This window comes from Artibeus jamaicensis, unplaced genomic scaffold, assembly GCF_021234435.1.
Source record: "Artibeus jamaicensis isolate MK-2021 breed Jamaican fruit bat unplaced genomic scaffold, CSHL_Jam_final contig_3175, whole genome shotgun sequence".
Lineage (NCBI taxonomy): Eukaryota > Metazoa > Chordata > Mammalia > Chiroptera > Phyllostomidae > Artibeus > Artibeus jamaicensis.
Genome location: NW_026521739.1, coordinates 774,897 through 800,354, shown reverse-complemented (window position 1 = coordinate 800,354; position 25,458 = coordinate 774,897). Strand labels below are relative to the sequence as shown.

The window sequence follows — 25,458 nt, the reverse complement described above, 5'->3', positions numbered from 1 at the left end:
TGTGGTAATTTATCACATGTAGTAGATCTAAGACAATGACTTAAAAAAAGGTTGACTTATCAAGAAGTCATCCAAATATGTATGCTGTTATATTTGTATGCCCTCAATAACAGAGCTTCAAAATATGTAATGTAAAACCTGACAGAATTAAAAGCAGAAATCCATAAATCCATAATTACATTGGAGATTTCAATACTCCCCACTGAGTGACTGATAGAATAAATAGACAAAAAATTAGAAAGGAATTAGAATACTTGAAAAATACTATTGATCTAAATTGATTTTTATAGAATACTCCATCTAGTAGAAGAATGCACATTCTTTTCAAGTGCATACAGAACATTCACCAAGATAGACCATACTCTTCATTATAGAAAAAGTCTCAATACATTTTAATGGATCGAAATTATGGAGAATATGATTGTTGACCACAATGGAATCAAACTAGAAATCAATAATAGAAATATATCTGGAAAATTTCCAAATATTTCGAAGTTAAACTTCTACATATTTTTAAAGTAATAAAGTTTAAAGAAGAAATCACAAGGGAAAATGGAAAATATTTTGAACTGAATGGAAGTGAAATCTCAACATATCAAAACTTGTGAAATGCAGTTAAAGCAGTACTTAAGGGAAATGTATTATACTAGAAAGAAAAAGATGTAGAATCAATGACATAAAGTTTTAACCCGGATATACCAGAAAAAGAAGAGCAAATGAAACCCAACGTGAAGAAAAGGAAGGAAATAATAAAGAGTAATCAATAAAAGAGAAAAAGGGCAAAAAATGTTTTTGAAAAACCTATGACACAAAAATTGGTTCTTTGCAAAGAACAGTAAAATTGATTACTTGTATTGTGAGTCTGACTAATTTTTGCATGCTTAAAACAATATAATGCACAGTTAAAAGGAATTTTTGGAAACTGAAAAGCAAACTCCTTAATTGTCCTTTCTTTGAGGTAATTGGCCTTGTTTTGAGATCTAGGTATTGAATTAAAATAAATTTTATTTAAACATGTGTCAGTTGCAAGTTTAGTCATGATCAATTGTATTTATTTCAAAGGATTTCTTTGAAAGATAATTAGTTATACTTACAAGCAATAGGATTTGGGGAAAAAAACATCCACAGTTTCTCTGTTAATTTCTGTATTTTGTTTTCAGCTTTGGACAAAACAGATATGGTGGTGATGGAAATTTTTAGATCAAGAGAAATAGTATAAAGTTCCAGGAAAATTCAGTTAGAGAAAAATACACACTGGACATTTTTAGACATCATTTGCAAGAAACATGTTTTCATAGAACTTATTTACTGCAGGTTGTCTTATTCAGTGCCATAGATATTAAACAAATACCTGCCACAACAAGCAAAACTGTACAGAGACCAAACCACCAACCTACAAAATGTTGATGTACAATCTTAATAATCTGTGCCACTATTTATAGTGTTATTCAATGACAGAACTTTGATGGAAATGATAAAGCAAGGTAAAATGTATAAGGAATAATTTTGTCCTTAGAGAAAGCGATCTTAAATATTTGATTTTATCCAAATTCTAAGAGAATAAATTACTTAATTATACTTTTCACCAATACTGAATACAAGCTAAAGGAAAAGCTAAAATCAAGTAAAATTTTCTTAGTCACTAGGATATTTGGTACATTTATATCCTTTCTTGATTATTCTTTATCAGATTATTTTGTTCATGGATTATATAGGTTTTCTCTTTTGCTTATAAAATCGTAGAATCAAATGACACAATCCAGCCCCCTCATTCAGTTTTCTTTTGCTCTTCATCTTTTGAAACACCTCACTATGAGCCTTTTAGATAGAGGAAGAAATACTTAAAACCAAACCAGTCAATTCTACTATAGTCTAATAATGTTTTTAAAAGGTTTCTTAATGTAGGAGGTGACAGTGAAGGAAAGATATACAGGGGTTGGCAATAGTAGGTTTATGGTTGTTTGCATGGACAAATAATGTAATAATTAATAAAAATGCAAGAATAAACTATGTTTTGTATACTCACAACTATAAACCTACTTTTTAGTTTTTTTCCTTTTTGTTGATTCTAAAGAGAGGGGAAGGTGGGTAGAAACAGAGGGAAAAAACACTAATGCAAGAGAGAAACATCTATCAGTTGCCTCTTGCACACACCCTGACTGGGGGACCGATCCTCAACCCAGGAATGTGCCCTGACCAGGAATCGAACTGGTCACCTTTCTGGTTTATAGGGTAACACACAACGAACTGAACCACACTGGCCAGGGCACTGTAAACCAACTTTTGCTCACTCTTGTGCAATGATATAACAACCAAAATTAGGATTTCAGGATTGTAGGTGGAATTCAATTTCAAGTTCTAATTTCTAGCTGCATTTAGTCATCTCATAGTTTGTAATATGCTCATCCACTTGGTTCTCAAGAGAAGTTTCTTTTTATTTTTGGTAATCTGCCTTCTAAAGTATGAATTTTTATCCAGGCCAAAAACAAACAAACAAACAAACAAACAAACATTAACCTGGGAGTTAATGAACTAATAAAGCAGACACAAGGACAATTTTATAAGGATTTCTTTTCTGAGGGAATTTTGATGATTTAATTAGATAGAGTAGCGTGCTCAGAATTAGTAGGAGACTTTGGACTGGCCCAGAGAAGAGCCAGTTAGTTCTAAAGACAGGAGTATCATTCTTCCTGCCTGTTATACAGTTTAAGCTTCCAGGAATTCCTTCAGTGCTGTGAATCCCAGAGATTAAGTGTGACAGGGCAATAGTTATGCTCATTATGGTTGAGAATTGTTTGCACTCTTGTTTCCTGTATGCATATCCTTCTACATTTTTTGAGTTTGCTCTGTGTATTTGTCAGCTGTGCATCAGTGGTATTTTTATAGTTCAAAATACTGTAAATAGAATATGCTACCACTGTAACTTTGTAATTTTCTGAGTCTCTAGTAGGAGGGTTTGTTTTTGTTTGTGGCTGTATTTATAAAATAGTGGCAAAAAACACCGAACAAATTTGAATTCTAAGATTTATTGTTGCAGAGGATGAAACTGGAAGCCATTATGTATTACCAGAGAGATGTAAAATGAATAAATGTTACATGTAAACAGTAGAGTACACTCAGCCATAAGAGAAGAAGAAATACTGCCATTTGCAACAACATAGATGGATCTTGAGAAGATCATGCTAAGTGAAATAAGTCAATCAGAAAAAGCTAAGAACCATATGATTTCACTCATATGTAAACTCATAGAGTTTAAAACTGGGATATAAAACTGAAACTCATAGACACAGACAGACAACAGCACAGTGGTTACCAGAGGGTAGGGGATGAGAGAGGGTAGTGAAGGGTAAAGGGGGCCAAATATATGGTGATGGAAGATTTGACTTTGGGCGGTGGGCACACAGTGCAATATACAGATCATGTATCATAGAAATGTATACCTGAAACGTATATGACCATATGAACCAATTTCACCCCAATACATTTAATTTAAAAAATGAATGAATGTGACCATCCACACTCAGTTTGCTTTTTTAAAATAGACTTGTTATGATGAATATTTCCCTGTTCTGAGTTCAAGTTCTCTACTTATGCTTTCCTTTTTTTCTTATTCCTAGATGTCTCCTCCTAGGCAAGGCAGTTCTTGATTATTTCTCTTCAAGACTTCTCTCTCTCTATATATATTTTAAAAAGTCATGACTTTTGTAGAATCAAGCTTTCTTAAAAGGTTTATTTGGCAGATCATGTTTTTAAATAAAATGATAATTGTTAAATCTATAAATTTTCAAGTAAAATGGTTTTCTATAATAGTGGACAATCATTAATGGTTTAATTAGACAAATTCTTATGCTTACATTAAATACAGTGTTGAGAAATATTAGATCATAGGAGTCCCCAGAAAAGGATCAGTTCCTCCCAGAGACTAAAGAACAATCACTTGTTCCAATGGTTTTGTAATTCTGCAGAGTCTGACAAAAGTGAACCTTTCATTATTCAGTCAGATTGCATAAGAAGAGGAGAGTGAACTCCATTCGGCCAAGTTGTTTACTACCTGGAATAAGCCAGGCACTTTGCTGGTGTCGGGATATCACTGATAAAGAAGATAAAGAAGGTGGTACTTCCTTTCCAATTCCGCTGAAAAGCATTTCCTTAGATAGAGGCAGTGTTTCTCATCTGCCTTCCCTTTTCTCCTCTTTTGGTTCTCAAACTCCATCTAGGAGCTTTCTCTTATAATTTGTTACGTAGTTACCTTCGAGCTCATATCACAGTATATTGTAATTACAGGTACACCTGGGAGATACTGTAGGTTCAGTTCCAGACCATAGCACTAAAGCAATTACCACGATAAAGCAAGTCATACAAACATTTTGGTTTCCCAGCGCATGTAAAACTTATGTTTACACTATACTGTAGTCTGTTAAGTATGTGATAGCATTATGTTTTAAAAAACAATGTATATATTTTAATTTAAACATATTTTATTGCTAAAAAATGCTAACCATGATCTGAGCTTAGAGTGAGTCATAATCTTTTTGCTGACAGAGAGTTTTTCCTCATTGTTAATGGCTACTGGCTGATCAGGATGGTGATTGCTGAAGGCTGGGGGTGGTGGTGGCAAATTCTTAAAATAAGACAACAATGAAGTTTGTCATATTAATTTACTTCATCCAGAAAGATTTCTCTGTAGCATGCAATGCTGTTTGATAGCATTTTACCCACAGTAGAAACTTTTTCAAAACTGAAGTCAGCCCTCTCAATTCTACTGCTGTTTTATCAACTAAATTGATGTAATATTCTAAGTTGTTTGTTGTCATTTCAATCATCTTCACATCACCTTCACCAAGTGTACTTTTGATCTCAAGAAACAACTATTTTCTCACTCCATCTAGGAGCTTTCATAAGAAGCAACTTCTCATCTGTTCAAATTTTATCATGAGATACAGTGATTCATTCATACCTTCAGATTCCACTTCTAATCTAGTTTTTTTGCTATTTCTACCACATCTGCAGTTACTCCTCCCCCTGAAATCTTGAACCCCTCAAAGTCATCCATAAGGGCTAAAATCAACTTATTCTAAGCTTTTATTAATACTGGTATTTTGACTTCTTCCCTTGAATGACAAATGTTCTTAATGGCATCTAGAATGGTTAATCCTTCCTAGAAGGATTTTAATTTACCTTGCCCAGATCTATCAGAGGAATTAGTATTATGACAGCTATAGTCTTTTGAAATGTATTTCTTAAATAATAAGACCTGAAAGTCAAAATTACTCCATGATCCATGGCTGAAGAATGAATGTTGTGTTATCAGACATAAAAACAACAGTCATCTCATTGTACATCTTCATCAGAGCTCTTGGGTGACCAGGTGCAGTAATATATTAAAAGAAATCTGTGTTTTTCTTTTCTGAGCAATAGGACTCAACTATGGGCTTAAAATATTCAGTAAACCATGTAAATGAATGTGCTGTCACCCAGGCTTTGTTACTCCGTTTATGGAGCACAGACAGGGTAGATTTAGCATAATTCTTAAAAGCACTAAGATTTTTAGAATGGTAGATGAACATTGGCTTCAACTTAAAGTTACCAGCTACATGAGCCCCTAACAAGAGAGTCAAGTGAAGTTTGTGAAGTTCGAAGCCAAGCATTGAGATCTCCTCTGTAGCTATGGAAGTCCTAGATGGCATCTTCTAATAAAGGCTGTTTCATCTGCACTGAAAACCTGTTGTTTAGTGTGGCCACTTTCACACGTGTCGTAGCTTGATCTTCTGGATAATGTTCAGTTTACACAACCGCACTTACTGCTTCACCTTGTACTTTTATGTTAAAAAGACAGCTTATTTCCCTAAACCTCATGAACCCACCTCTGCTAGTTTCCAGCTTTCTTCTGATCCTTTCTCGCCTCTCTCAACCTTTATAGAAATGAAGATCATTAGGGCCTTGCTCTGGATTAGGTTTTGGCTTAAGAGAATATTGTGGCTGGTTTGATCTTCTATCCAGGCTACTAAAACTTTCTCTGTATCAGCAATAAAGTTGTTTCATTTTCTTATTATTTTTGTGTTTACTGGAGTAGCACTTTTCAACTTCCTTCAAGAACTTTTTGCATTCACATCTTGTCTAACTGTTTGGTGCAAGAGGCCCAGCTTTCAGCCTATTCAGCTTTCAACATGCCTTCCTCACTAAGCTTAATTATTTCTAATTTTTGATTTAAAGAGAGAGACTTGTAACTCTTCCTTTAATTTGAATGCTTAGATGCCATTATAGAACTATTAATTGGCTTGATTTCAGTGTTGTGTCTCAGGCAATAGGAAGACCCATGGCGAGGAAGAGAGAATGGAGAAGAGCCAGTTGGTGGAGCAATCAGAACGCACACAATATTTGTCAATTAATTTCACTTTTTTTATATGGGAGTGGCTTAGGGTGCCCTAAAACAATGACAAAAGGAGCATCAAAAATCACTGATCACAAATCACCATAACAAATATAATAGTGAAATGTTGCGAGAATTACTAAAATATGATACAGACATGAAGTGAACAAATGCTATTGGAAAAGTGTCACTGATAGACTTGCTTGACACAAGGTTGCCACAAACCTTCAATTTGTGAAAACAAAACCAAACAAATAAACCCTGCAATATCTGTAAAGCACAATAAAGCATATGCGTGTGCTTATATGCATCTTTTTCTATACTATAAGATGCTGTCTTTTTTTAAATTAATGTTTGAATACAGTTGTCTCTATTTTTCCACCACCACTTTCCCCAGCCCTGCCCACCCCCACCTCCCACCCTCAGTCCTACTCACCTTTGTCCATGGGTCCTTTATACGTGTTCCTTTACAACCCTTTCCTTTCTTTCCCACATTATTCCCCTCACCCCTCCTCTGTCAGTTCTTAATTTCAATGTCTCTGGTTATATTTTATTTGCCTGTTTGTTTTGATAGTTAGGTTCCACTTATAGGTGAGATCATAGGGTATTTGTCTTTCATTGCCTGGATTACTTCACTTAGCATAGTGCTTTCTTGTTCCATCCATGCTGTTGTGAAGGGTAGGAGCTCCTTCTTTCTCTCTGCTGCATAGTATTCCATTGTGTAAATGTACCATAGTTTTTGATCCACTCCTTTACTGATGGGCACCTAGGCTGCTTCTAGCACTTGGCTTTTGTAAATTGTTCTGCTGTGAACATGGGGGTGCATAGGTTCTTTTGAATTAGTGTTTCAGGATTCTTAGGGTATAATCTCAGCAGCAGAATTGCCAGGTCAAAAGGTAATTCCATTTTTAGTTTTTTGAGGAAATTCCACACTGGCCGTACCAGTTTGCATTCCCACCAACAGTGCACTAGGATTCCCTTTTCTCCACATCCTCTCCAACACTTGTTGTTTGTTGATTTATTTATGATGGACATTTTGACCAGTGTGAAGTGGTATCTCATTGTGGTTTTAATTTACGTTTCTCTGATGGCTAGTGATGCTGAGCATCCTTTCATATGTCTCTGGGTCCTCTGTTTGTCCTTCTTGGAGAAGTGCCTGTTCAGGTCCTTTGCCCATTTTTTAATTGGATTGTGTGTCTTCCTGGTGTGGAGTTGTGTGAATTCTTTATATATTTTGGAGATCAAACCCTTGTCTCAGATATCATTGGCAAATATATTTTCCCACATGGTTCATTCCCTTTTGTTAATGTTTTCTTTAGCAGTGCAGAAGCTTTTAATTTTGATGAAGTTCCATTTGTTTATTCTTTCCTTTATGTCCCTTGTTCTAGGGGACATATCAGTGAAAATAATTGCTGCATGAAATATCTGAGATTTTCCTGCCTGTGTTCTCCTCTAGGATTTTTATGGTATCATAACTTATATTTATAAGCCTTTTATACATCTTGAGTTTATTTTTGTGTATGGTGTAAGTTGGTGGTCCGGTTTCATTTTTTTGCATGTAGCTGTCCAGATGTCCCAACAACATTTGTTGAAGAGGCTATTTTTACTTCATTATATCCTCATGTTCCCTTTGTCAAATATTAATTGACCATAGAGATGTGGGTTTATTTTGGGGCTCTCTACTCTGTTCTATTGATCTATGTGTCTGTTCATATGCCAGTACCAGACTATTTTTATTACCCTGGCCTTGTAATATAGTTTAATGTCAGGTATGGTGATCCCACCTACTTTGTTCTTCTTTCTCAAAATTGCCGTGGATATTCAGGGTCATTTATGGGTCCACATAAATATTTGAAGTGTTTGTTCTCTATCTGTGAAATATGTTATTGATACTTTAATAGGGATTGCATTGAATCTATAAATTGCTTTGGGTATTATGGACATTTTGATGATGTTAATTCTTCCAATCCATGAACATGGTATTTGCTCCTATTTATTTGTGTCTTCCCTAATTTTCTTTCTTCACTGTTGTGTAGTTTTCTGAGTACATGTCTTTTACATCCTTGCTTAGGTTTCTTCCTAGGTACTTTATTTTTATTGTTGCTATAGCAAATGGGGCTTTTTTTCCTGATTTCTGTTTCTGATATTTCATTGTTGGTACAGAAAAATACCTTTGATTTCTGAATATTGACTTTGTATTCTGCTGTTTTGCCAAATTCACTTACTAGGTCGAGTAGTTTTTTGGTGGAGTCTATAGGATTTTCAATGTACACTATCATGTAATCTGCAAACGTCAGTTTTACTTTTTCCTTTCCAATTTGAAGGCCTTTTATTTCTTCTTGTGTAATTGCTGTGGCTAGAACTTCCGATACTAAGTTGAAGAGAAGTGGTGAAAATGGATGTCCTTGTCTTGATCCTAACGTTAGTGGGAAAACTTTTAGTTTTTGTCTGTTCGGTATGATGTTGGCTGTAGGTTTTTCATATATGGCCTTTATTATGTTGATGAATGCTCCCTTTACTCCCACTTTGCGGAGTGTTTTTATCATAAATGGGTGCTATGTCTTATCAAATGCTTTTCCTGCACTTATTGATATGATCATGTGATATTTATCTTTTGTTTATGTGATATATTTCATTTATTGATTTGTGAATATTGTATCATCCTTGCATCCCTGTGATGAATCCCTCTTCATCATGGTGTATGATTTTTTTAAATGTATTTCTGAATGCAGTTTTCCAGTACTTTGTTGAGGATTTTAGCATCTATGTTCATCAGTGATACTGGCCTGTATTTTTCTTTCTTTCTAGTATCTTTGTTTGGTTTGAGGATTAGGATGATGATGGCTTCATAAATGGAGTTTGGGAGTCTTCCATCTTCTTGGATTTTTTGGAATAGTCTGAGGAGTATAGGGGTTAACTGTTCCTTAAGTGTTTTGTAAAATTCTCCTGTGAAACTGTCTGGTTCAGGGCTTTTGTGTGACAAGAATTTTTTGATAACTGCTTCAATTTCGTCAGCTGTTATAAGTGTGTTCAGGCTTTCTGCCGCTTGTTCATTCAGTTTTGGAAGATCATATTTTTCTAGAAATTTGGCCATTTCACCTAGGTTTTCAAATTTCTTGGCATATAGTTCTTCAAACTAATTTCTTACAATCCTTTGTATTTCTGTGGTATCAGTTGTAATCCTTCCCCTTTCATTTCTGATTTTATTTATTTGGGTCCTCTCTCTTTTTTTCTTGATGGGTCTGCTTAAATGCTTGTCAATTTTGGTTATCTTTTCAAAAAACCAGCTCCTGGATTTATTGATCCTTAGAATTGTTATTTTAGTTTCTCTGTGTTGTTTGATTCTGCTCTGATCTTGGCTATTTCATTCCTTCTACTTGCTCTGGGTTTTGTTGTTGTTCCTCCAGTTCTTGTAGCTGTAGTGTTAGTTTGTTTATTTGAAATGTTTCTATCTTTTTTAGGTAGGCCTGTATCACTATGAACTTCCTTCTCAGAACTGCTTTCACTGTGTCCCATAAGTTTTGGGTTGTTGTGAGTTCATTTTCATTTGTCTCCAGAAGCATTCTGATTTCCTCCTTGATCTCATTCTTGACCTATTCAATGTTTGAGTGTTTTTGAGTTTTTTCCTTGAGGTTGGTTTCCAGTTTCAGGCCCCTGTGGTCTGAGAAGATGCTTGATATGATTTCAATTTTCTTAAATTTGTTGAGGCTTGTTTTGTGTCCTATTCATGTGGTCTATCTTTGAAACTGTTCCATGTGCATTTGAAAAGAATGTGTATTTTGTTTCTTTGGGATTAAAGGTTCTATCTATATCAGTTAAGTCCATTTGATATAGGACATTGTTCAATGCCATAATATCCTTGTTGATATTTTGTTTGGAAAATTGATCCATTTTTGACAGCAGGGTGTTAAAATCCCCTAGTATGTGTTGCTGTCTATATCTTTCTTGAAGTCCTCCAAAATTTTTCTTATATATTTGGGTGCTCCTATGTTGGGTGCATATATGTTTATAATGTTTATGTCTTCTTGATGGATTCTTCTCTTGAGTATTATGAAGTATCCTTCTGGGTCTCTTTTTATGGCCTTTGTTTTGATGTCTATTTTGTCAGATATAAATATTGCTACTCCAGCTTTTTTTCCTGTCCATTTGCTTGGAATATTGTTTTCTAGCCCTTCACTTTTAGTCTGTGATGGTCTTTTGTCCTGAGGTGGGTCTCTTGTAGGCAGCATATGTGTTGGTAATGTTTTCTTATCCATTCAGCTACCCTATGATAATAATGGGGTACTAGTGGATATTATTCCATTTCATGTTGTTCTGCTTTTCCCTTAACCCCATTTTGGTTTTATTTTTCAGTCTTTTTTCCTTTTCTTGCTCTTTTTGGGATTTTTTTCCTACTTCATCCTCCAGGTCGCTGATTCAATTCTCTGCTTCATCAAGCCTGCTTTTGATTCCTTCTTTTGTGTTCTTTAATTCGGAAATTGTACTCTTCATTTCCTTTTGTCCCTTGTTGATTGCTTCTATGTCCTTTTGTATGCTGATATAGTTTGCAGTAAGTTCCTCGTAGTTGCCCTGTAGTTTTTGGTAATTCACACTGAGCTCATTGAGCTTCCTTATAACCATTGTTTTGAACTCGGTATCTGATAGTTGACTTGCCTCCATTTCATTTAGCATTCTTTCTGAGGATTCCTTCTTTCCTTTTATTTAATATTTTATTTATTTATTTTTAGAGAGAGGAGAAGGGAAGGAGAAAGAGAGGGAGAGAAACATCAATGTGTGGTTGCAGTTCATTTTGGGGACCTTGGCTGTAACCCAGGCATGTGCCCTGACTTGGAATCGAACTGGCAATGCTTTGGTTGGCAGGCCCGGGTTCAATCCACTGAGCTACACCAGCCAGGGCTCCTTCTTTCCTTTTGACTGGGGGTTGTTTCTTTGTCTGTCCTTTATTTGTGTAACTCTTCTTGTTTGCTTCTTCTTAAATGGATGTGTTTTGACTTTCTGACTTTGTGGTGTGAACTTCTATGATAGGAGGCCTGTGATATTCAGTGGTGCAGTCTCCTTGATCACCTAAACTTGATGCTCTTGGAATGTCCTTTATGCCTATTATTCTGGTTCTTTGGATGTAATTGAGTTTTGATTGTTGTTGAGTCTTTTTTTGGTGGGTCCTTCTCTCCAGCTGGTTGACTGAGGGTCACTCTGCCCACCATGTCTTGTACGTTGTTGTGAGGTGCTCCCAGAACAAAACCACAAAGCCCAGGAAACAAACCCACACCCACAAATATACTCCACCCAATCCTACTATCAAGAGCAAATGAGCCGGTATTAATAAGGGTGTAACAAGATTAAGACTGTTATAAGAAGGGAGAGTGGATATGAGATGACTTACTGAAAGAAAAGTGATTTTCAGAGGGTAGAGGGAGGAACACTAATCAGAGTTGGGAGTTGGAGCAATGGAAAGACAGAAGGTAAAATTTACCTCATGAATAAAAAAGGCAACGAAGAAGGCAGAATGTAGTATGAGAAGTGAAGCATATAATATTAGGTTTAAACAGAAATTAAAATAATATAAGATTTAGAAAATGAGAGAGAGAAGAAAAAGGGAAAATAGTAAATAATAAAAATATAGGAGCAAAATTGAAGAGAAAGATCCACCACAGTACTATCAACCACAAATGAGCTAAAATTAATACAGGTGGTCTAGGAATAAGAGGGGAAAATGAAACAAAGTCTAGGAGATGTTTAGAGGAATGGGAAGTGGTTTTGAAATGATAGAGGGAGAGGGAATACTAAGAGTGAGGAACAAAAGCAAGGCTAAAGGAGGGAAAAATAAAATTTGTGATATAAGGGAAAAGGGAAAAAAGGAGCACAAAGAAAAATAAAAGGGCAGAATGAAAGATAAATAGAAGACAAAAAGGAGAAAGAAAAAAACAGGCTAAGATGGTAAGATTAAAATTTGAGACAAAAAAAAGAGTAGGAGAGGGGACCAGTAAAATCTGATATTTGAAATATAGAATTAGTGAAGCTGTAGAGATAAAATTGGAAAAACAATGTAATAACAACTACCCTACCCACAACCAGCTAGGAAAGATTGTTAAATGTGGAAAGAGAATGCAGGTATTTTAAGAGCAGGGCAAAAGGATGTGAAATGACCCTTCAAAAGAAAATCTGTTTTGTGTGTCTGGATGAGGGAGGAACAGTAAGATTGTGGAATGGAAACAAGTTGTAGCTAGAGAGAAAATAAAATTTGAAATGAAAATAATGCAAGGCAAGAGGAAGGTAAAATGGGCTAAGAGGAGGGAGGGGCAAAATGTGTGAATTGAAATACACTATAGTATAAAATCAAGTGACTTAATATCTACAAACTGACTGGACAAGAAATGAATGTTAAAAAGCTATGCAGGAAGGAAAACATCAGAAATCATGAAGAAGACCACAGTGGCTTTTGTCTCAGTAGCTTCTTGTATTTACCACTGTTTTTCTTTCTGGATCTGCCTCTGGTGATGTCAGATGTTGACCCTGTCTGACCTTAGGCAACCTGTTCTTCCAGTGATATTTCTCTGGCTATCTCCTTCAATTGTTAATCTGGTCACTCTGCACTCAGCAGTCAGGTTGAAGCACGGTAGGGCGGGGCTGAATCCCTCCTGGGGTAGAGGTTATTGTTTCCTCTTAGGCTGCTGCTGCTTAGAGGGGAGTGGTCTGAGCAGGATGGTGGTTGTGTCCGGGGGATGACTCAGCGCTGGAATCCTGAGGCTACTCTCTCAGTTCTCTCCCCAAGGCCTCTGTCCCCACTCTGTCCTCAAGTCTCTCTAGTCTACTCTGCCCTGCCCCTTTGCCAGAGATCTACTGTCTCTGGCTGTCTCCAAAGAACTTATATGCATACCCATGGACATGAACAATGGTGGGGGGATTGCCTGAGGGTGTGGAGAGTGCTTGATGGAGGGGAGCAAAGGGTGAAAAATCAGGACAACTGTAATAGCTTAATCAATAAGATATAATTAAAAAATAATAGAAAAATTAAAGTAAAAAAAAAAAGAAAAGGAATCTGGAATTTTAGCCAGTTGTCTGAAGGAGAATAAGCTTTGAAAAAAATTCCTGCAGGTTAGCTTTAGAAGTTGGGACTTCAGCCTTTGAAAAGGGTGGTAGTTTTTGTAAAAGTCCCTTTCTTTCTACTTTCTTTCCATTCTGGCCTCTTAAAACACCATGTGCAAAAAGCGGTTGTGTAACTGTGAATATACTAAATGCCACTGAATTAAATACTTTGTATAGATGAGTTGTATAGTATGTGAATTCTATCTCAATAAAGCTGTTAAATTTTTTTCTCTGCCTATTTGACTTTTTAAAAAATGAATCTGGATATTAAAGTACCAATTGCATATTTCACAGATCTAGGACAAACATTTCAAAAATTTATATGGAACCAAAAAGAACCCTGAATATCCACAGCAATCTTGAGAGAGAACAGAGTTGAAAGAATCACAATACCTGATATTAAACTATACTCCAAGGCCAGGGTAATCAAAACAGTCTGGTACTAGCATAGGAACAGACACATAGATGAATGAAACAGAGTGGAAAGCCCAGAAATAAACCCACATCTCTATGGTCAATTAATATTTGACAAAGGGAACATGAGCATATTATGGAGTAGAAATGGCCTCTTCAATAAATGGTATTAGGAGAACTGGACTGGTGCATGCAAAAAAAAAAAAAAATTAAGCTGGACCACCAGCTTACACAATAAACCAGAATAAACTCAAAATGGATAAAAGACTGAAATATAAGTTGTGATTCCATAAAAATCCTAGAGGAAGATAGGCAGTAAAATTCCAGATATCCCATGTAGCAATTTTTTTTACCATTATATCTCCTATGGCAGGGGAAATAAAAGAAAAAATAAACAAATGGGACTATATCAAACTAAAAAGCTCCTGCACAGCTAAAGAAACCATCATCAAAATGAAAAGGGAAACTGATTGTATGGGAAAACATATTTGCCAACAATACAGCAGACAAGGGTTTACTTTCCAAAATATATAAAGAACTTGTATGACTCAGTGCCCAGAAGACGGACAATCCAGTTAAAAAAAGGGAGGACCCGAATATACACTTCTCCAAGGAGGACACACAGATGGCCCAGAGACATATGAAAGGATGCTCAGCATCACTAGCCTTCAGAGAGATACAAACTAAAATTATAATGAGATATTGCCTCACAACTGTCAGAATGGCAATTATTGAGTCAACAAACGACAAGTGCTGGCGAGAATGTAGAGATAGAGAACCCTACTGCACTATTGGTGGGAGTGCAGAATGGTGCAGTCATTGTGGAAAACAGTATGGAATTTCTCAAAAATTTAAAAACAGAACTGCCTTTTGACCCAGTGATTCCACTGCTGGGAATATACCCTAAGAATCCTGAAACATCAATTCAAAAGAACTTATACACCCCTATGTCAATAGCAGCAGTATTTACAATAGCCAACTGTTGGAAACAGCTTCAGTGCCTGTCAGTAGATGTGTGGATGAAAAAACTGTGATCCATTTACACAATGGAATACTACCCAGCAGGAAGAAAGAAGGAAACTACCTTTTGCTGCGACAGCATGGGTGGAACTGGAAACTTGTGCTAAGTGAAATAAGCCAGTCAGTGAAAGACAAATACCATATGATCTCACTTACATCTGGAATCTAATGAACGAAACAGAAACAGAGACATGGAAACATGGAACAGACTGACAGCAGCCAGAGAGGATGGGGGAGAGAGATAATGGTGGAAAGAAGGAAAGGGACTAGTCGAAGAGCATGTATGAATGACTCATGGGCATGGACAATGGTGTGGGGATGGACTGGGAGTGGGTGTGGGCTGGGCAGAGGTGGGCTAAAAGGGAAAAATGGAGATAACTGTAATCAAATAACAATTAAAAAAAGGAATCTGGAGAATAAAAAAGTTTGGTTACTCTGTGTGCAAGAGAATGTCTCGTTAGGTTGGAATATTGATACCAACCTAACTAGGTATGTATCTAAATATTCACACCAAGGTATGAATATTTAGGTTATCAGTATTTAAATATTTTCTAATCTAAACACCTAGAAATATTGATATCTCTTGTGATTTTATAACATTTTATAAATGCCAGTTAGTATACAATTCTAAACTATAATCAAGATACTATTTAATGAAGATATTATTTTGGTGGGTAAGAGTAAGAAATTTCTATGGTTATGTAATGTAGAGCATCGCTTTGATATGAAAGTATTAATCCTAAAAGATTTAATAAAAGTATTTGGTCACTTTTAAAGACTGATTTGCTGTTGTAGTGTAGATATAGCAAAGTTACTTTTATATTCTGGGCAATACCTTCCTTTTATTTTCACTTAAATACTACTTACAAATTCCTAGTGTGTATAAAAGCAGCAAAACAATGAAATGAAATTTATGTATGATTTTTTGACATCATGATGTCTTACATTGATATCTATATTGTGGAACAGCTGTATTAGTTATTTGTTGCTGCAAAACAAATTACCCTAAAACCAAACAACTCAAACCAACAAACACACCTCAGTTTCTGTGAGTGAAGCATCGAGGTGCAGCCAGTCTGCCTTAGGGGCTCAGGATCAGCCAAGTCTGCCATCTCATCCGAAAGCTTGACTGAGGAAAGTGCTATACACAAGCTCACTCACACAGTTGCGGGCAGCGTTCAGTTTCATACAGACTATTGGAATGAAGGCTTCAGTCCCTCAGGGCTGCTGGAGGGACTCTCTTGATTTATGGGCCTCTGACTTATGGGCCTCTTGACTTATGTTGTCGAGAGTACTCACAACATGGCATCTGACTGCCATCAGCGCAATCGAGCAAGAGAGGGTGAGCCCGATGTAAGCCACAGACTTTTTGAAACCTAATTCTGAAAGCAACACCGCATGTTTGCCGCATCTATATGTTGGAAGTGAGTCGCTAGGTCAGCCTATGCTGAAGGGAAGGGAATTCCACAAGGACATGAATACAGGGAGGCAGGAATAAATGTGACCATGTTGGAGGCTATTTAACACAACATTCCTCTCAGAAAGTTCATATATGTATTTTAATTTAGAATTTGTTTTTAATTAAGAGTATTGTGCGCCAGCCTCACTCTGTCTGCCATTTTCAATTTTTAGAGTCTGCTGACTAATCTTGTTGCATATATGTACCTGTGCTTATATCCGATCTTTACCTCTGTCCGGTCTCCTGGACAGAGAGAAAATGATTGCTGGGTGTGTTTTGGAAGTGCGCCTGCACTGGCGACTGGAAGAGTCCTTATGTTGTACTGTGTGGAATGGTGATGGCCTACAGCATCCTCTTCATATAGTAGCTTGGAGAAATACCTGAATTTAATTGCCATTAGATTTCAATATAAAAAGGGGACTTATCTGCAGAAAATAATGGAAAGAATGGTTAATTTTATCTCTGAACATTAAATGAGATACATTTCCAGGTGCTGTTCTCTATTTTGTTATTGGACCAGTGTTCTATATAATAACGATATAACCGTGTATTACTCAAAGAGTTTGTAACAGTCAATCTCAGTACTGTCACCACAGCATTACATTATACAAATGTCATTTTGTTGTGTCCAGTACCAGTTTTTAGTGAGGTATCTCTAAGGCATATATATTTGGAAGAAAAGGTAAATTATTCAAGTTCCTTTCACTGTGATTTGAAGTTATATATCTTTATAAAGTGAGACAGTATATTGGACTAGCTATGTTATTGAAAAAAAGGTTGAATTTGTGTTGATAAAGATTGCTTTTATATTTAATAATACTTGTTTTACCTCTGGCCCACTATTTTGAGCATTAACTAGAGTACTCTTAACAAACTTTGTAGTTTACTGTAGGTTTTGAAACTATTTAAAACAAGCCTATGTAGTTCTAAGGAGGAAGATAAATGAGATGTGACTTAAGAGTAGTTTGGGGAAAATGTTCATCTTAACATAAAAAAGTTTAGAACAGCCAACTGGTGTAGTAGCCTCTGTGACCTTTCTGGTTAAGCCTAAATTTGACCAGTGAACTATCATTCTCTAAGTAAAACTACATTCTTGGAATGAAAAGAGCAAAATAGAACAATTTCAAAATGATAATCTTAAAAAAAGAATATTGTTGTATCTCTTGAAAATAACAGTGGTCCTTAAAGATATAGTAGATGAAGTCTGGGGAACAATGTGCTAGAACTCTTATTATGTCCCTTTCTATCTATCTTACTGCTCCACTATCCCGGGAGCATTACTTTTGTCCAGGATGGCTCAACACCCACTAAAGCAGCCATTGGAAAGGCGAAACAGTGGGGGTGGGGAGTGGCAGGGTGGATGGGCACAACCCAGAAGTTATAACCGCCATTTCAGCTCATATCCCATTTGCTGGAACATAGTCACATGGCTATGTTCAAAATTCATACACTCAGCTACAAAAGAGGCTAGGAAATTTAGCTTTTGGTTGGGTACTCATGGGCTTAGCTAAAAATTATTTCTGAAGAAAGGGGGAAAATATATTTGGGGAAAGCCAGAAACCTCTTCCCAAAGTTTTCAACAGCATTAAAATAAACTATCACATGGCCATACACTAACGTATTTTACTCAGAGGTGAGTAGATAGAATCATGTCTTCCTTTAGAGTCTATTACTCTTAATGTAGACAGAATTCTTATTGATTTAGTTACAAGGCTTCTCAAACCACTACAGATTAGAAGGTAGTGAGAAGCAGGCATCTTGACAGTTGCAAAAATTGAGAGCAGAATGTCCAGTAACAAATACGGACACACAAAAGCCGAGGCAAAAACTAAGCAGGCAGTTCAGAGGAATTTGATATAGTGGCAGCCAGTCCTGTGAACTTTAGTAGCTCTGAGGCATTGTTCATTTAACAACATTACCACAAAGTAAAATACTTAGATTTAGTAACAATAATCCACAGACTTCCATAGTGATTAAAACTCTGAAAGAGGTAAGCTTCATCAGTTATCTGGAAAATTCATTTCACTAGAACAGCCTATAAAGTGATCATGTCAAATAAAGGAGAGGCCCCTGTCCTCACAATACTCTTCACCTTAGATAATTACCACCACAGTATTTGTATAGGAAAATTCTTCCCGAGTTCCATTTCTGGTGTCTAGAATTATATGTTGTCTCAGAGTGGATGGCGTTAGTAGTTTCTCTGTTTTTTAAAAAAGTGTCTGTATTAACCAATCCCCAAATATTTCAAATGGTAAACATAGGGCAACTACCCTTCATCCCCTCCATCCTGTAAAAGGTACAGGAGTATTGTTGTAAGTATGGAATTGCCACAATTGCTCTCATATTTTTAAGCCAACTGATGTCATAGCTAGTGTTGCCATTATGATTCTTTAGCCTTGAATGTTCTTTCCCATTTCTCAACCTGGGCAAACTCTTACTCATTTAAGACTCAGTTCTCTTACAAAATAAGTTGTATTACATATGAAAAGCATGATCCATAAAAGGAAGAATTGAACAATTAGATCGTCAAAGTTAAGTTTGTTCTTTGAAAGATTATATTGAGAGGATGAAAAGACAAGCTCCAGACTTGGAGAAAATATCTGCAAATCATATACTGACAAAGAGCTAGCATCTAGAACAGTGATTTTCACCTGGTGTGCTGCAAAAATTTTTTTTAAATATGCAATACCTATATAGTGAGGGGTGCTTACCTCTTTTCCTTTATTGTCAAATTTTTAAAAAATGACAACAACCAACCATCAACAGCCATTTGGTGTGAATGAATCAAAATTGTGCCTATTTTTTTTTCAGATCAGCAAAAAGTATTTTCTGGTGTGCTGAAGAATTTTAGTAATTAGTTTATGTGATATGAGACGGAAAAGGTTAAAAGCTGATGATCTAAAATATATAAAGAACTCTCAAAACTAAACAATAAAAAATCCAATTAAAAATGGGCAAAAGACATGAAAAAGACATTTCACCAAAGAGGATATACAGATGGCAAAAACCTGTTTGACATCATTAGATTAGGGAAATGCAAATTAAAGGCACAATGAGATACACACGTACCTCTCAGAATGGCTAAATAAGAAAATAATGATGATACCAAATGCTGATGAGGATGCTGAGAAACTGGGTCATAGATACATTGCTGGTATGAATGTAAAATGTTGCAGACACTTTGCAAAACAACTTGGCAGATTCTTTAAAAACTAAACATGGCCTGCCTGGTGTAGCTCAGTGGATTGAGCGTGGGCCTGTGAACCAAAGGATCACAGTTCAATTCCCAATCAGGGCACATGCCTGGGTTGCAGGCCAGTTCCCTGCAGGGGATGCCCGAGAGGCAACCATACATTGATATTTCTCTTCCTCTCTCCCTCCCTTCCCCTCTAAAGATAAATAATTAAAAAAAACACAAAAACTAAACATGGCACTACCACACAACTCAGCAATTGCATGTCTGAACGTTTACCCCAGAAAAACAAAAGCTTAAGTTCACACAAAAACCTATATACAAGTGTTTATAGCAGCTTTATTCATAGTATCCCCAAACTGGAAACAACTCAGATCCTTCAATGAGTGAATGATAAAACTATGGAATGTTCAGCACTAGTAAGCATCAAAAAGGAACTGAATAGCGATACATGCCATAACCTGGATGAATTATGCTGAGTGAAAAAAACCAGTCCCCAAAGGTTGCATACTATATTATTCCAAGTACATAACATTCTTGAAGTGACAAAATTATAGAAATTGAGAAGAGAATAATGGCTTCTAGGGGTTAATGGAAGGGGAGGGCACTAGGAGGGAAGTGGGTATGGCTGTAAAAAGGCAACACAAGGGATCTGTGTGGTGACAGGAAAGTTTTGTATCTCAACTATATCGATGTCAATAACTTGTGCTATACCGTAGTTTTGTAAAATGTTACCCTTGGAGGGAACTGAGAAAGGGTGCATAATATCTCTCAGTATTGTTTTTGACAACTGCATGTAAAAAACAATTATCTGAAAATGAAAAGTTTTAAAAATTGTGAACTCCTTAGAACTCTGTTGAACTGTGAACTTTGTGAGGGAAGGGGTATCTGTGTTTCCCCTGCAGCTAGTACAGTGCCTGACTCGTAGAAGATGCTTTAAAAATGTTTAAAAATTTTGTGAGTTGCCATAATAGAGATGTTGCACATATGAATGTAACCCCATTAGGCACTTGTAACTGAAAATATACCCCAAAATGAAGGGTATTTTTCTGCTGACCAATTCATTTAAAAACTATCTATTGAGCATCTACCTTATTATACACATTCTTCTAAGTGCTGGAAATAAAACAGCAAACAAAATCAGAGGGGAAAATCCCCTGCTTTTCATGGCACTTACAGTTTAACTGATGCAGAAGACAATAAATGTAATGCATAAATTATACAATTAATGTTAGGAGGTAAGTTCTGTGGAAAAAATTTTTAAGCAGTGTTTAGGGGCTGAGGATATGGAAAAGGCTGCAGGAGCGAGTGGGTTGTAATTTGCAATTTTAAACAGGGTTTAAAAACTGTTTTTAAAGTCTTGAAGGAAGTAGGAGAAAACCCATGTAGGTATATGGAAGAAGAGAGCTCCAGGCAGAAGGAGTACCCAGTGGGCTTTGAAGTATTCCTCAAAGCTTTGAGGTAGAAAAGTCTCTAGCATGTTCAAGGACTAGCAAGGATGTGAAGACAGTATTGGGGAAGAGTAGTTTGGTGAAGAAGTTAGAAAGTCAACAAGAGTCCAGCACTTGTAGAGCCTTCTAGAGTGTTATGAAGTCTTTGGGTCCTGCTTTGACTGAAATGGAGAGGCGTTAGAGGGTTGTGAGTGGAGGGGAGACATGACCTGACTTATTTTCAAAAGGGTTACTCTGGCTGCTGTATTAAGAACAGACAGTAGAAGAATGGGGTAAAAGCAAGGAAGCTTTTACTTCAGAAGCTATTTCAGTACTCCAGGCAAGCAGTGATGGTGATTCAGACTGGTGTGGTAGCAGGAGAGTCATGAGAAGTGATTGTTTGTATTTAATTTTTAAAGACAGAAACAACAGGATTGTCTGCCAGATTGGATGTTGGGTATGAAGGAAAGAGGAATATTGATGACTCTAAGGCTTCAGAGCAAGGACTCGAACAAACAAATGGTGTTGCCATCAACTGAGATGGAAAAAGAAACTGCAGGGGCAAGTTGAGAAGCGTATGTTGACTTGGAAACATCTGAGTGGAGATGTTGAGTAGGCAGTTGGATGTCCCAGTGTGGAGTTCAAAGGAGAGGCATACAGATTGGAGATATAAATTTGCAAGTTGTCGACATTTATATTATATTTAAAGCCAGGAAACTAAGATGATATCTCCAAGGGAGGAGCACATATGGTGAAGAAGTCCAAAGATTGAGCCCCAGAGACCCTTTAGAAATCAGGAAGAGGGTGAGGAGCCAGTGAGAGAGGCTGAGAAGGTATGGCCAGTGAGAGGAGAAGAAAACCAAGAGTGTAGCATCATGGAAGCAAAGTGAACAGTGTGTGTTGGAGGAAGAGGGAGGATCAGCTGATCAACTTTGTAGATCAGGTAAGATAAGGACTGAGATTGACCATTGAATTTAGCAATGTGGCGGGAACTGATGACTTCCATACAGCACAGAGGAAGAATTTTAATTATTGAACTATTGTATTTTTAGGACTATAAGACACATCGGACCATAAGACACACCTAGGTTTTAGAGGAGGAAAATAGGAAAAAAATTTTTGAAGCAAAAAATGTGGTAAAATATTTAATAACCTGTGACCCCGCTCCACTCCCACTCCCTCCCCCCCACAGTCAGCCAGGTAAGCTACATTCGGACTATAAGACACACTGCTTTTCTCCCAAATTTGGGGGGAGTGCATCTTATAGTCTGAAAAATACGGTAATCTATGACTCATTACAAGGACAAAATTAAGCTTTAGAAGATTTATTTTAAAAAGCTACTCTTCAGTTCCTCAAAAAGTTCTAGATATGATCTAGCAATTCCACTTCTAGGTCTGTACCCAAAATAATTGAAAGCAGGAACTCAGACAGATGCTTGTTTGCCAGTGTTTGCAGCAGCATTACTCACAGTAGCTAAAAGGCAGAAGCAATCTGAACGTCCATCAACAGATGAATGGATAAAGAAGGTGTAGTGTGTGTGTGTGTGTGTGTGTGTGTGTATAAAATAGGGTATTACTTATTTTTAGAGATGTAATTTTACTACGTGCTACAACATGGGTGAACCTGGAAAACATACTGAATGAAATCAGACACAAAAGATAAACATTGTATTATGACTCTACCTGTATAAAGCACCTAAAAATCGAATTTGTACACACAGAATGTACAATAGAGATTATCAGAGGCTAGGAGCAGGACAGAATGGAGATTTATTGTTTAATGGACACAGAGTTTCTGTTTGGGATGATGAAAAAGTTCTGGGAATGCATAGTGGTGATGGTTGTACAACAATATAAAGGTACTTAATGCCATGAATTGTGTACTCTAAAAAGGTTGGAATAGTGAATGTAAATTCCACAATAAAAAACATATAGGATGCAGGTAAAACACTGCCTAAAGTGAAATTGATGATATATGTATGTGAATATATAGATTATATATATATATATATATATATATATGCAACAAATGAGCAAAAAAACCCTTTTTTTCACTTATTTCTGATCTAACAACTAAGTTTGCTTTAGGCATCATCTATGGCTTGGCTTTATTTTGTAGATTCTTTAGAACAAATTTGTTACACTCCTTTCTTAATGGTTCAAACCTTAGTCATTACAGTGAAAAATCCTCTTATGAAGGTCATTATCATCAGAAGGGCAGGAGAAGAGTCAGTTGTTAGAGTCATCCAACTAATTATGAGTTTTGGTAAAAGAGCTCATCTTTAAAAAAATCTATCATCTATCCTCTCTCTTTCGTCCTCCTTCCCTTCTGTCCCTCTCTCCCCTCCCCCCACATCCAGAAAAACCTTTCTCATATAATGGTCCTTTAAAGTAATGTTTCTTCCCAGTGGCCATCTGACTCAAAAAAAAAAAATAATGTTTCTTGAATGCACATGTAAATAATTTTCCTGCTAAAGCCAGCATTTTTGATAATTTAGCAGAGCTGATATGGAGAAAACCTTGACTACTGGAAGGTTTTGTGGCACAACATATTTAATAACCGTGACAACTCAAGAATTTTAAGCAGACTCGCCTCCTTGTCTGGGATCTGTCGGCACCAGTGTGTCTCTACTGGCAAGCCTTTAAATGTACTGTTTCAGCCAAAACTGTGCTAATGACGGTCTACCAAATTTTAGCAGGATATTTTTAAAACTTAATATTCTCACGATTAAAAAAAAAGCAAAACTTTCCCCCATTGCTTTCAAAAGCTGCCACTCTAAAATATGCAGGAAAAAAAAGGTCTAAAATTGCTTTACAGCCTTGATGAAACAAAGACTGGTGTGTTGGTGTGGCTGCAGGGTGCTCTGCGCCCTTTTGTATGATTTCTGAGGTGAATTTAGATGGCTGGAAGATAGATGGCTGCCAGATGCAGTTTGACATAGATTCGGGCAGCTGCTCCTGGGCTAGGTTTCATTAGCGGTAAGTGCGCCAGCAGAAGCAGCAGAGCGAGGCCCCAAATGCCAAAATGACAGTGAGAACAGTGGAACAATACAATATTCACTAAGTGATTTTAATCTCAGAGATTAAATGTCACCCAATCAGTTTGCAGGTTTTAAAAATCAACTGGTAGGAAGCCATTAGAGGGCCCAGGTCTTTGTCTATTGCTGGGGGGAAAGTTTTACTCTAAAAAATTTTTTTAAAGATTTTATTTATTTATTTTTTGAGAGAGGGGAAGGGAGGGAGAAAGACAGGGAGAGAAACATTGATGTGAGAGAGAAACATCGGATTGATCGATTGCCTTTCATATGTGTCCCAACAGGGGACCAAACCCACAACCCAGGCCTGCGCTCTGACTGGGACTCAAACCAGTGACCTTTCACTTTGCCGGGTGATGCCCAATCAACTGAGCCACACCAGTCAGAGCTAAATAATTTTTTAAATTACTTTTAAAGCAAACAGAAAGTATTATAAACCCATTTTGGTGATCTACAACTAAAAAATCATGTCAACCTCCCAACATACATACCACAGTAAGAGAAATGTATTTCTTATTACAACCAGGCAAATATTCCTCAGTAATATTGTTTGTGTGTTTACTTATCAGTCTTAAAATGAAAGTCTTGAATGACCTTCTGGGCCTCTTTCACCTTCAGGGGCCCCTCCCCCACCACTACCATACCCATTATTCTTTGTAGAAGGACCAAGGTCTCAAAACAAAAATTTGCTTTTGAGACTTTATGATCTGCAAAGCTAGCAGTGAATATGTACCCAACCACATAGTTGTGAATTGTAAAATATTTTAGTGAAGAGTTTTTACTCTACTTGTGGTGTCATAAGTAATTATGAAACTGACTCCAGAACTCCCCATAGTTGACTCCACCTCACGTGTTTTCTTGGCTGAGAAAGGGAACCTTTATTTAGTATATTATTTAAACTTACTAAACTTATCTTTGCTTTTCTGAAAGAGTGTTATGATCTAATCCATCAGTGATGTAACCATTTTCTATGGGGTAATTTTTTAAATTAAAATGAACACAAAATAAATAATTGGACATGTATGTATTTGAAAACTGTGAATCTAACAACCTCTACTTTTCTTATTTCGTCTTAGCAAGATAATGCACCACTTACAATATTTCTGAGGCATTACTGTGTATTTCTCTTTTTTCTCTGAATGCGTGTGTGGTAAGCTCTCTAAGCAATGGGAGTTGTATATGTGCTCAGAGAAAAATAACTGTTATTGTGTCCTATTATTTTTAGTATTTTGTTTAGTAATAATATTGTAATACTGCCTTTTTTTAGTCTTCAGAATGGTTAAAGATTTGGGGAAAGTCGCTAGTTAGGTTACAGACTCTCTATGTTCAGGAACATATTAGAATGTTAATTAATGGCTATATGATATCCTACCGAGTTTATATGTATTCTGCATGCATGTTCTCTGAAAGTTTGATATTCTTGGGACAAAGCTACCCATCTGTGAACTTAT

The 25,458-nt window shown here is 36.5% G+C and overlaps 1 protein-coding gene and 1 pseudogene across 1 annotated transcript in view; both read left to right on the top strand.

Moving 5' to 3' along the window:
- SERTAD2 (SERTA domain containing 2) overlaps window positions 1-25,458 on the top strand; it is a 130,903-nt gene that overhangs the window by 51,762 nt on the left and 53,683 nt on the right. The gene's annotated exons all lie outside the window — the stretch shown is intronic.
- Window positions 16,193-16,713, top strand: LOC119035059 (protein kish-A-like; annotated as a pseudogene).